The 12,336-nt window shown below is 44.3% G+C and overlaps 1 non-coding gene across 1 annotated transcript; it reads left to right on the top strand.

The window, feature by feature from the left end:
* Positions 1–11,809: 11,809 nt before the first annotated feature.
* Positions 11,810–11,964, top strand: LOC131292493 (5.8S ribosomal RNA). Its single transcript, XR_009190127.1, has one exon. It is a non-coding gene; the product is annotated as a 5.8S ribosomal RNA (ribosomal RNA).
* Positions 11,965–12,336: the final 372 nt, after the last annotated feature.

Raw genomic sequence — 12,336 nt, 5'->3', positions numbered from 1 at the left:
AAGGATGCTGCGAGATGAATGGGATGCTGCATGGAGATGAATCTTGATCTCCTACATCTCTCATCTCAATACAGCATCCCTACTTAAAGGCATCTCGGACTTAGTCGATTTTTCATAAATTCTAAGAAATTCATATGTTAGGATGCTGGGAGATGAATGGGATGCTGCATGGAGATGAATCTTGATCTTCTACATCTCCCATCTTAATACAGCATCCCTACCTCAAGCCATCTCGGACTTAGTCGATTTTTCATAAATTCTAAGAAATTCATATGTTAGGATGCTGCGAGATGAATGGGATGCTGCATGGAGATGAATCTTGATCTTCTTCATCTCCCATCCTAATACAGCATCCCTACTTAAAGGCATCTGGGACTTAGTCGATTTTTCATAAATTCTAAGAAATTCATATGTTAGGATGCTGGGAGATGAATGGGATGCTGCATGGAGATGAATCTTGATCTTCGTCACCTCCCATCTCGATACAGCATCCCTACTTAAAGGCATCTCGGACTTAGTCGATTTTTCATAAATTCTAAGAAATTCATATGTTAGGATGCTGCGAGATGAATTGGATGCTGCATGGAGATGAATCTTGATCTTCTTCATCTCCCATCCTAATACAGCATCCCTACTTAAAGGCATCTGGGACTTAGTCGATTTTTCATAAATTCTAAGAAATTCATATGTTAGGATGCTGGGAGATGAATGGGATGCTGCATGGAGATGAATCTTGATCTTCGTCACCTCCCATCTCGATACAGCATCCCTACTTAAAGGCATCTCGGACTTAGTCGATTTTTCATAAATTCTAAGAAATTCATATGTTAGGATGCTGCGAGATGAATGGGATGCTGCATGGAGATGAATCTTGATCTTCTTCATCTCCAATCTCGATACAGCATCCCTACTTAAAGGCATCTCGGACTTAGTCGATTTTTCATAAATTCTAAACAATTCATATGTTAGGATGCTGCGAGATGAATGGGATGCTGGATGGAGATGAATCTTGATCTTCTTCATCTCCCATCTCGATACAGCATCCCTACCTAAAGGCATCTCGGACTTAGTCGATTTTTCATAAATTCTAAACAATTCATATGTTAGGATGCTGCGAGATGAATGGGATGCTGCATGGAGATGAATCTTGATCTTCTTCATCTCCCATTTTAAAACAGCATCCCTACTTAAAGGCATCTCGGACTTAGTCAATTTTTCATAAATTCTTAGAAATTCATATGTTAGGATGCTGCGAGATGAATGGGATGCTGCATGGAGATGAATCTTGATTTTCCTCATCTCCCGTCTCAATACAGCATCCCTACTTAAAGGCATCTCGGACTTAGTCGATTTTTCATAAATTCATAGAAATTCATATGTTAGGATGCTGCGAGATGAATGGGATGCTGCATGTAGATGAATCTTGATCTTCTTCATCTCCCATCTTAATACAGCATCCCTACTTAAAGGCTTCTCGGACTTAGTCGATTTTTCATAAATTCTAAGAAATTCATATGTTAGGATGCTGGGAGATGAATGGGATGCTGCATGGAGATGAATCTTGATCTCCTACATCTCCCATCTCAATACAGCATCCCTACTTAAAGGCATCTCGGACTTAGTCGATTTTTCATAAATTCATAGAAATTCATATGTTAGGATGCTGGGAGATGAATGGGATGCTGCATGGAGATGAATCTTGATCTTCTTCATCTCCCATCTTAATACAGCATCCCTACTTAAAGGCTTCTCGGACTTAGTCGATTTTTCATAAATTCTAAGAAATTCATATGTTAGGATGCTGGGAGATGAATGGGATGCTGCATGGAGATGAATCTTGATCTCCTACATCTCCCATCTCAATACAGCATCCCTACTTCAAGGCATCTCGGACTTAGTCGATTTTTCATAAATTCATAGAAATTCATATGTTAGGATGCTGGGAGATGAATGGGATGCTGCATGGAGATGAATCTTGATCTTCTTCATCTCCCGTCTCAATACAGCATCCCTACTTAAAGGCATCTCGGACTTAGTCGATTTTTCATAAATTCATAGAAATTCATATGTTAGGATGCTGCGAGATGAATGGGATGCTGCATGGAGATGAATCTTGATCTCCTACATCTCTCATCTCCATGCAGCATCCCTACTTAAAGGCATCTCGGACTTAGTCAATTTTTCATAAATTCTTAGAAATTCATATGTTAGGATGCTGCGAGATGAATGGGATGCTGCATGGAGATGAATCTTGATTTTCCTCATCTCCCGTCTCAATACAGCATCCCTACTTAAAGGCATCTCGGACTTAGTCGATTTTTCATAAATTCATAGAAATTCATATGTTAGGATGCTGCGAGATGAATGGGATGCTGCATGTAGATGAATCTTGATCTTCTTCATCTCCCATCTTAATACAGCATCCCTACTTAAAGGCTTCTCGGACTTAGTCGATTTTTCATAAATTCTAAGAAATTCATATGTTAGGATGCTGGGAGATGAATGGGATGCTGCATGGAGATGAATCTTGATCTCCTACATCTCCCATCTCAATACAGCATCCCTACTTAAAGGCATCTCGGACTTAGTCGATTTTTCATAAATTCATAGAAATTCATATGTTAGGATGCTGGGAGATGAATGGGATGCTGCATGGAGATGAATCTTGATCTCCTACATCTCCCATCTTAATACAGCATCCCTACTTAAAGCCATCTCGGACTTAGTCGATTTTTCATAAATTCATATAAATTCATATGTAAGGATGCTGGGAGATGAATGGGATGCTGCATGGAGATGAATCTTGATCTCCTACATCTCCCGTCTCAATACAGCATCCCTACTTAAAGGCATCTCGGACTTAGTCGATTTTTCATAAATTCTAAGAAATTCATATGTTAGGATGCTGGGAGATGAATGAGATGCTGCATGGAGATGAATCTTGATCTTCTTCATCTCCCATCTTAATACAGCATCCCTACTTAAAGGCATCTCGGACTGAGTCGATTTTTCATAAATTCTAAGAAATTCATATGTTAGGATGCTGCGAGATGAATGGGATGCTGCATGGAGATGAATCTTGATCTTCTTCATCTCCCATCTCAATACAGCATCCCTACTTAAAGGCATCTCGGACTTAGTCGATTTTTCATAAATTCTAAGAAAAACATATGTAACGATGCTGCGAGATGAATGGGATGCTGCATGGAGATGAATCTTGATCTTCTTCATCTCCCATCTTTAAATAGCATCCCTACTTAAAGGCATCTCGGACTTAGTCGATTTTTCATAAATTCTAAGAAAAACATATGTTGGGATGCTGCAAGATGAATGGGATGCTGCATGGAGATGAATCTTGATCTTTTTCATCTTCCATCTTAATACAGCATCCCTACTTAAAGGCATCTCGGACTTAGTCGATTTTTCATAAATTCTAAGAAAATAATATGTTAGGATGCTGCGAGATGAATGGGATGCTGCATGGAGATGAATCTTGATCATCTCCATCTCCCATCTTAATACAGCATCCCTACTTAAAGGCATCTCGGACTGAGTCGATTTTTCATAAATTCTAAGAAATTCATATGTTAGGATGCTGCGAGATGAATGGGATGCTGCATGGAGATGAATCTTGATCTTCTTCATCTCCCATCTCAATACAGCATCCCTACTTAAAGGCATCTCGGACTTAGTCGATTTTTCATAAATTCTAAGAAAAACATATGTAACGATGCTGCGAGATGAATGGGATGCTGCATGGAGATGAATCTTGATCTTCTTCATCTCCCATCTTTAAATAGCATCCCTACTTAAAGGCATCTCGGACTTAGTCGATTTTTCATAAATTCTAAGAAAAACATATGTTGGGATGCTGCAAGATGAATGGGATGCTGCATGGAGATGAATCTTGATCTTTTTCATCTTCCATCTTAATACAGCATCCCTACTTAAAGGCATCTCGGACTTAGTCGATTTTTCATAAATTCTAAGAAAATCATATGTTAGGATGCTGCGAGATGAATGGGATGCTGCATGGAGATGAATCTTGATCTTTTTCATCTTCCATCTTAATACAGCATCCCTACTTAAAGGCATCTCGGACTTAGTCGATTTTTCATAAATTCTAAGAAAATCATATGTTAGGATGCTGCGAGATGAATGGGATGCTGCATGGAGATGAATCTTGATCTTCTTCATCTCCCATCTTAATACAGCATCCCTACTTAAGGGCATCTCGGACTTAGTCGATTTTTCATAAATTCTAAGAAAAACATATGTTAGGATGCTGCGAGATGAATGGGATGCTGCATGGAGATGAATCTTGATCTTCTACATCTCCCATCTCAATACAGCATCCCTACTTAAAGGCATCTCGGACTTAGTCGATTTTTCATAAATTCTTAGAAATTCATATGTTAGGATTCTGCGAGATGAATGGGATGCTGGATGGAGATGAATCTTGATCTTCTTCATCTCCCATCTTAATACAGCATCCCTACTTAAAGGCATCTCGGACTTAGTCGATTTTTCATAAATTCTAAGAAATTCATATGTTAGGATGCTGGGAGATAAATGGGATGCTGCATGGAGATGAATCTTGATCATCTCCATCTCCCATCTTAATACAGCATCCCTACTTAAAGGCATCTCGGACTGAGTCGATTTTTCATAAATTCTAAGAAATTCATATGTTAGGATGCTGCGAGATGAATGGGATGCTGCATGGAGATGAATCTTGATCTTCTTCATCTCCCATCTCAATACAGCATCCCTACTTAAAGGCATCTCGGACTTAGTCGATTTTTCATAAATTCTAAGAAAAACATATGTAACGATGCTGCGAGATGAATGGGATGCTGCATGGAGATGAATCTTGATCTTCTTCATCTCCCATCTTTAAATAGCATCCCTACTTAAAGGCATCTCGGACTTAGTCGATTTTTCATAAATTCTAAGAAAAACATATGTTGGGATGCTGCAAGATGAATGGGATGCTGCATGGAGATGAATCTTGATCTTTTTCATCTTCCATCTTAATACAGCATCCCTACTTAAAGGCATCTCGGACTTAGTCGATTTTTCATAAATTCTAAGAAAATCATATGTTAGGATGCTGCGAGATGAATGGGATGCTGCATGGAGATGAATCTTGATCTTCTTCATCTCCCATCTTAATACAGCATCCCTACTTAAGGGCATGTCGGACTTAGTCGATTTTTCATAAATTCTAAGAAAAACATATGTTAGGATGCTGCGAGATGAATGGGATGTTGCATGGAGATGTATCTTGATCTCCTACATCTCCCATCTCAATACAGCATCCCTACCTAAAGGCATCTCGGACTTAGTCGATTTTTCATAAATTCTAAGAAAAACATATGTTAGGATGCTGGGAGATGAATGGGATGCTGCATGGAGATGAATCTTGATCTTCTACATCTCCCATCTCAATACAGCATCCCTACTTAAAGGCATCTCGGACTTAGTCGATTTCTAAGTCTCCTCGACTTGCCCTCCACTTTGTGTAGACCGTTGCAAGTTAATAGTGTGCCATGTCCGGGGGGGTTGTGATTAAACTCTGGTGAATTGCGTACTGTGGTGATTGGGGTATGAAAGCCCCGCAGTTGCAATGATCGGACGCGCCTAGCGTGTCCTTTAGTTGATGGTAGGGAAATGAAGGCCCTTGTCAGCTCACCTAAGTATTCATGGAAGTTTGGCATAAGGTCGCTGTGGTAGGGGTATGAAGGCCCCGTCAGCGCATGCACAATCGGGCGCACGAGCGCTTAGCGGAGTCGAATGCCGCTCAAGTGCCTGTCCGGTGCATCGGGTGTGTGTGATACGAGGGCAATGAGGTTCGCACGGGGGCTCGCCTCCCGTGTGCTACCGGACTTGACAACATATAGAACGTGGTGTTTGCTCCTCCGGGTGCAATGGGACAATGAACATTCGAACGCAAAGTCGGAATTCTGGTTGATCCTACCAGTAATATACGCTCGTCTCAAAGGTTAAGCCATGCATGTCTAAGTACAAACAGATTTAATGTGAAACCGCATAAGGCTCAGTATAACAGCTATAATTTACGAGATCATCAACCTAGTTACTTGGATAACTGTGGAAAATCTAGAGCTAATACATGCAACATGCCAGGACCCTCGCGGGAACTGGTGCACTTATTAGTCAAACCAATCGCGGGTTCTCCGTGTCATTGAGTTGAAGTCTGGATAATGATGCTGATCGTATGGTCTCGCACCGACGACAGATCTCGCAAATATCTGCCCTATCAACTATGGATGGTAGTATAGAGGACTACCATGGTTGCAACGGGTAACGGGGAATCAGGGTTCGATTCCGGAGAGGGAGCCTGAGAAATGGCTACCACATCCAAGGAAGGCAGCAGGCGCGTAAATTACCCAATCCCGGGACGGGGAGGTAGTGACGAGAAATAACAATATGAAACTCTTTAATGATGTTTCATAATTGGAATGAGTAGAGCATAAATCCTTCTACGAGGATCAAGTGGAGGGCAAGATGTAGTGCTGGTCATCAGCCAGCGTTGAATACGTCCCTGCCCTTTGTACACACCGCCCGTCGCTACTACCGATGGATTATTTAGTGAGGTCTTTGGAGATGATCGTTCGCTGGATCCTCGTGAACCGCGTCTGCTTTATCGAAGTTGACCGAACTTGATGATTTAGAGGAAGTAAAAGTCGTAACAAGGTTTCCGTAGGTGAACCTGCGGAAGGATCATTAGTGGCCAAGTGATCCTTCCAGAAGTCCGAACCTGCGGGTTGAGACTTCGGCACAAGTTGCCATATGATAATTGACGAAACACTATAGAAGTCCGAACCTGCGGGTTGAGACTCAGGCACAAGTTGCCATATGAAAGTTGACGAAACACTAACAAGTCCGAACCTGCGGGTTGAGACTTAGGCACACGTTGCCTTATACATGACTTCGAACAAATACACAAGTCCGAACCTGCGGGTTGAGACTTAGGCACAAGTTGCCTTATACATGACTTCGAACAAATACACAAGTCCGAACCTGCGGGTTGAGACTTAGGCACAAGTTGCCATATGAAAGTTGACGAAACACTAACAAGTCCGAACCTGCGGGTTGAGACTTAGGCACACGTTGCCTTATACATGACTTCGAACAAATACACAAGTCCGAACCTGCGGGTTGAGACTTAGGCACAAGTTGCCTTATACATACATTGGCCAAATAAACAGAAGTCCGAACCTGCGGGTTGAGACTTAGGCACAAGTTGCCATATTATATTCGATCAAACACTAAGTAGTCCGAACCTGCGGGTTGAGACTCAAGACCGTAACAAGATGTCACTATACAAGTCCGAACCTAAGGGTTGAGACTTAATGCGATCTAGATACCAAGTTGACATCCAATACCTGTTGAGCAAAACCAAAGATTCCCTGTTCTCGAATGATTACACTATATAACAGGGAATCATGAAGAAATCAAGCAAGCGTGAAACAAAGTCATCACTTGGGCATGCTCGATAGCCAACCACATGACCTTAACCTAAGAGAGCATGCAAACCACATGATACCTATAAACGATTAACCCGCCCTAGTTCAATCGTTCACCAAGTGATGACTTCAGTATGGCTAAGAGAAAAACTTTTAAATGGGAAAAACTCTAAGTCCGAACCTCCGGGTTGAGACTTCCGCGTCGGAGGTGGGCGCACCTCCTATCCGAAAGATGATGAATCAGGGGTGTTCGGTCAGCAATGGTCGGATGCCCCGTCGTAGTCCAACTATGACAATCAAAGTCAAGACCTCCGGGTTGAGACTTTCCGCGAGTACAAGCATAAAGGAACACGGACCAAGCCGTACCGAGAGAATCGGTACTAGAGCCCTCGTGGTTCTACATTGAGAGAGCCCTCGTGGTTCTCATTAGGGGCTTTATGCAAGTCGTACTCAATACTGTGGTGTGAAGTATAAAGTATAGTCCTCGCCTGGTCCACGCTGCTTCGGCGGTCCTGGGTAAGATAGTTAATTCTAGCTTGCCCTATAGTGGAATGAGGACACTTAATGCTTCGTCTTTTAGCGGCGGCTAGACTCCTCCTCACGGGGAACGAGTTGACGCGCACAGCGGCGGCTTACGCACTATGGCAATCATGGATGCCTGAAGATTCCGTGAAGTTCTCCCCTGGTCCACGCTGCCTCGGCAGTCCTGGGTAAAATGGAATATTTCCAGCTTGCCCTATAGTGGAAGAGGACTATCCAACAATACAAAGTCAAGACCTCCGGGTTGAGACTTTCCGCGTCGGTGGTGTCGCGCACCGCCTATCCGAAAGATGGTGTAACAGGGGTGTTCGATCAGCAATGGTCGGATGCCCCGTCATAGTCCAACTATGACAACCAAAGTCAAGACCTCCGGGTTGAGACTTTCCGCGTCCGGAGGTACGCGTACCGCCTACCCGAAAGATGGTGTGCTTCTGGGGTATTCGATGAGTCGGATACCCCGTCGTAGTCCAACTATGACAATCAAAGTCAAGACCTCCGGGTTGAGACTTCCGCGTCCGGAGGTACGCGTACCGCCTACCCGAAAGATGGTGTGCTTCTGGGGTATTCGATGAGTCGGATACCCCGTCGTAGTCCAACTATGACAATCAAAGTCAAGACCTCCGGGTTGAGACTTCCGCGTCCGGAGGTACGCGTACCGCCTACCCGAAAGATGGTGAATCAGGGGTGTTCGATCAGCAATGGTCGGATGCCCCGTCGTAGTCCAACTATGACAATCAAAGTCAAGACCTCCGGGTTGAGACTTTCTAAGAGTACAAGCATAAAGGAACACGGACCAAGCCGTACCGAGAGAATCGGTACTAGAGCCCTTGTGGTTCTACATTGAGAGAGCCCTCGTGGTTCTCATTAGGGGCTTTATGCAAGAAGTACTCAATACTGTGGTGTGAAGTATAAAGTATAGAGTCCTCCACTGGTCCACGCTGCTCCGGCGGTCCTGGGTAAGATAGTTCATTCTAGCTTGCCCTATGTGGAAGAGGACTCAATACCCTACCTGTTGAGCTTGAAACAAAGTCATCACTTGGGCATGCTCATATTGCCATACACAATTACATTATATTCGAATGAGCATGCAAGCGACCCTATATAGACCGAACCAAAACGATAGATACCGCCGTAGTTCACCCCCACCAAGTGATGACTTCAGTATGGCTAGTGTGTGAAGTATAAAGTATAGTCCTCCCCTGGTCCACACTGCTTCGGCGGTCCTGGGTAAGATAGTTAGTTCTAGCTTGCCCTATGTGGAAGAGGACACAATACTTAATACTTAGAGTACAAGCATAAAGGAACACGGACCAAGCCGTACCGAGAGAATCGGTACTAGAGCCCTCGTGGTTCTACATTGAGAGAGCCCTCGTGGTTCTCATTAGGGGCTTTATGCAAGTCGTACTCAATACTGTGGTGTGAAGTATAAAGTATAGAGTCCTCCACTGGTCCACGCTGCTCCGGCGGTCCTGGGTAAGATAGTTCATTCTAGCTTGCCCTATGTGGAAGAGGACTCAATACCCTACCTGTTGAGCTTGAAACAAAGTCATCACTTGGGCATGCTCATATTGCCATACAATATTCCATTATCTACTAATGAGCATGCAGCTATATGATTATAACCTGTAAACGATTACCCCGCCGTAGTTCAGCGCTTCAACCAAGTGATGACTTCAGTATGGCTAGTGTGTGAAGTATAAAGTATAGTCCTCCCCTGGTCCACACTGCTTCGGCGGTCCTGGGTAAGATAGTTAGTTCTAGCTTGCCCTATGTGGAAGAGGACACCATACTTAATACTGTGGTGTAATGAACAAAGTATAGTCCTCCACTGGTCCACGCTGCTTCGGCGGTCCTGGGTAAGATAGTTAGTTCTAGCTTGCCCTATGTGGAAGAGGGCATACAAGACAAAGTATAGTTCTCCCCTGGTCCACGCTGCTTCGGCGGTCCTGGGTAAGATAGTTAATTCTAGCTTGCCCTATGTGGAAGAGAGCATACATGAACCAAGAACGAAGGTTAGATCGAGGAATGATTCGACAACTAACCGATGGTATGAAATGTGAAGAATTCAAGCAAGCACACAATCAAGTCATCACTTGGGCATGCTCGATAGCCAACCCTATGACATTAACCTAGTAGAGCATGCGAAAACCAATATATATGTAAACGATGCCCCTCCCTAGTTCAGCGCTTCAACCAAGTGATGACTTCAGAATGGCTAAATCAAATCGGTTCAAAACATACCATCGGTACCCTATTGAAACACACAAGTCGATATCAAACCTCATGATTGTGTAGTCCTCCACTGGTCCACACTGCTCCGGCGGTCCTGGGTAAGATAGTTCATTCTAGCTTGCCCTATGTGGAAGAGGGCACATTACTCAATACTGTGGTGTTATGAACAAAGTATAGTCCTCCACTGGTCCACGCTGCTTCGGCGGTCCTGGGTAAGATAGTTAGTTCTAGCTTGCCCTATGTGGAAGAGGGCATACAAGACAAAGTATAGTTCTCCCCTGGTCCACGCTGCTTCGGCGGTCCTGGGTAAGATAGTTAATTCTAGCTTGCCCTATGTGGAAGAGAGCATACATGAACCAAGAACGAAGGTTATGATCGAGGAATGATTCGACAACTAACCGATGGTATGAAATGTGAAGAATTCAAGCAAGCACACAATCAAGTCATCACTTGGGCATGCTCGATAGCCAACCTCATGACATTAACCTAGTAGAGCATGCGAAAACCAATATATATGTAAACGATGCCTCCCTAGTTCAGCGCTTCAACCAAGTGATGACTTCAGAATGGCTAAATCAAATCGGTTCAAACCATACCATCGGTATCCTATTGAAACACACAAGTCGATATCAAACCTCATGATTGTGTAGTCCTCCACTGGTCCACGCCGCTTCGGCCGTCCTGGGTAAAATGGAACATTCCAGCTTGCCCTATGTGGAAGAGGGCACATTACTCAATACTGTGGTGTGAAGTATAAAGTTCAGTTCTCCCCTGGTCCACGCTGCTTCGGCGGTCCTGGGTAAGATAGTTCATTCTAGCTTGCCCTATGTGGAAGAGGACACTTCATATTTCGTCTCTAAGCGGCGGCTTGACTCCTCCCTACGGGGAACGGGTTTACGCGCACAGCGGCGGCTTACGCACTATGGCAGTCATGGATGCCTTACGTTTCTATGAAAAGTGTGTTCCTCCCCTGGTCCACGCTGCTTCGGCAGTCCTGGGTAAGATAGTTAGTTCTAGCTTGCCCTATGTGGAAGAGGACACGTAGACTTACTGTGGTGTGAAGTATAAAGTTCAGTTCTCCCCTGGTCCACGCCGCTTCGGCCGTCCTGGGTAAAATGGATTCATCCAGCTTGCCCTATGTGGAATGAGGACACTTTATGCTTCGTCTCTAAGCGGCGGCTTGCTCCTCCCTACGGGGAACGGGTATACGCGCACAGCGGCGGCTTACGTTATGGCAGTCATGGATGCCTTACGTTTCCATGAAAAGTGTGTTCCTCCCCTGGTCCACGCTGCTTCGGCAGTCCTGGGTAAGATAGTTAGTTCTAGCTTGCCCTATGTGGAAGAGGACACGTAGACTTACTGTGGTGTGAAGTATAAGGTTCAGTTCTCCCCTGGTCCACGCCGCTTCGGCCGTCCTGGGTAAAATGGATTCATCCAGCTTGCCCTATGTGGAATGAGGACACTTTATGCTTCGTCTCTAAGCGGCGGCTTGCTCCTCCCTACGGGGAACGGGTATACGCGCACAGCGGCGGCTTACGCAAGTTAGTCACCCTCGGCAGTGGATCACTCGGCTCATGGATCGATGAAGACCGCAGCTAACTGCGCGTCATAATGTGAACTGCAGGACACATGAACATTGATAAGTTGAACGCATATTGCACGTCGTGGGAACCTACCATGATGTACAGATGACTGAGCGCTTATATTTGAGAAATGTATCGCATACATTTAACTACGCCGTGACACCCGTCACGAGACGTGCACCATGATGTTAACTAGGGTCGCGACGACCCGCTAGCATTAAAGAACCCGTGGTTTACAATATACTGGCATTGGAATTCGAAGTATTTAGAGCGTCCGTGTTCCCGCGTGAGGCGGAAGTACGAGGAGAAGGCGTGCTTGTGGTGTCTGTGGTGGTGTTTACTGATGTCTAGCTTCAGCTTATTTATTTATTTAAATAGAAGCGAAGATGTCAAAGTAGCGTCGAAGCAGCAGCGGTAGCACAAATGATTCAAGTATGGAAGTTGACCAAAGGAACACAAACAAACTAGCGTATGGGCAATGGAAGGTATCA

Source organism: Anopheles ziemanni (assembly GCF_943734765.1).
Source record: "Anopheles ziemanni chromosome X unlocalized genomic scaffold, idAnoZiCoDA_A2_x.2 X_unloc_66, whole genome shotgun sequence".
NCBI classification, from domain to species: Eukaryota; Metazoa; Arthropoda; class Insecta; order Diptera; family Culicidae; genus Anopheles; species Anopheles ziemanni.
This window is presented reverse-complemented; position numbering and strand designations above follow the sequence as displayed.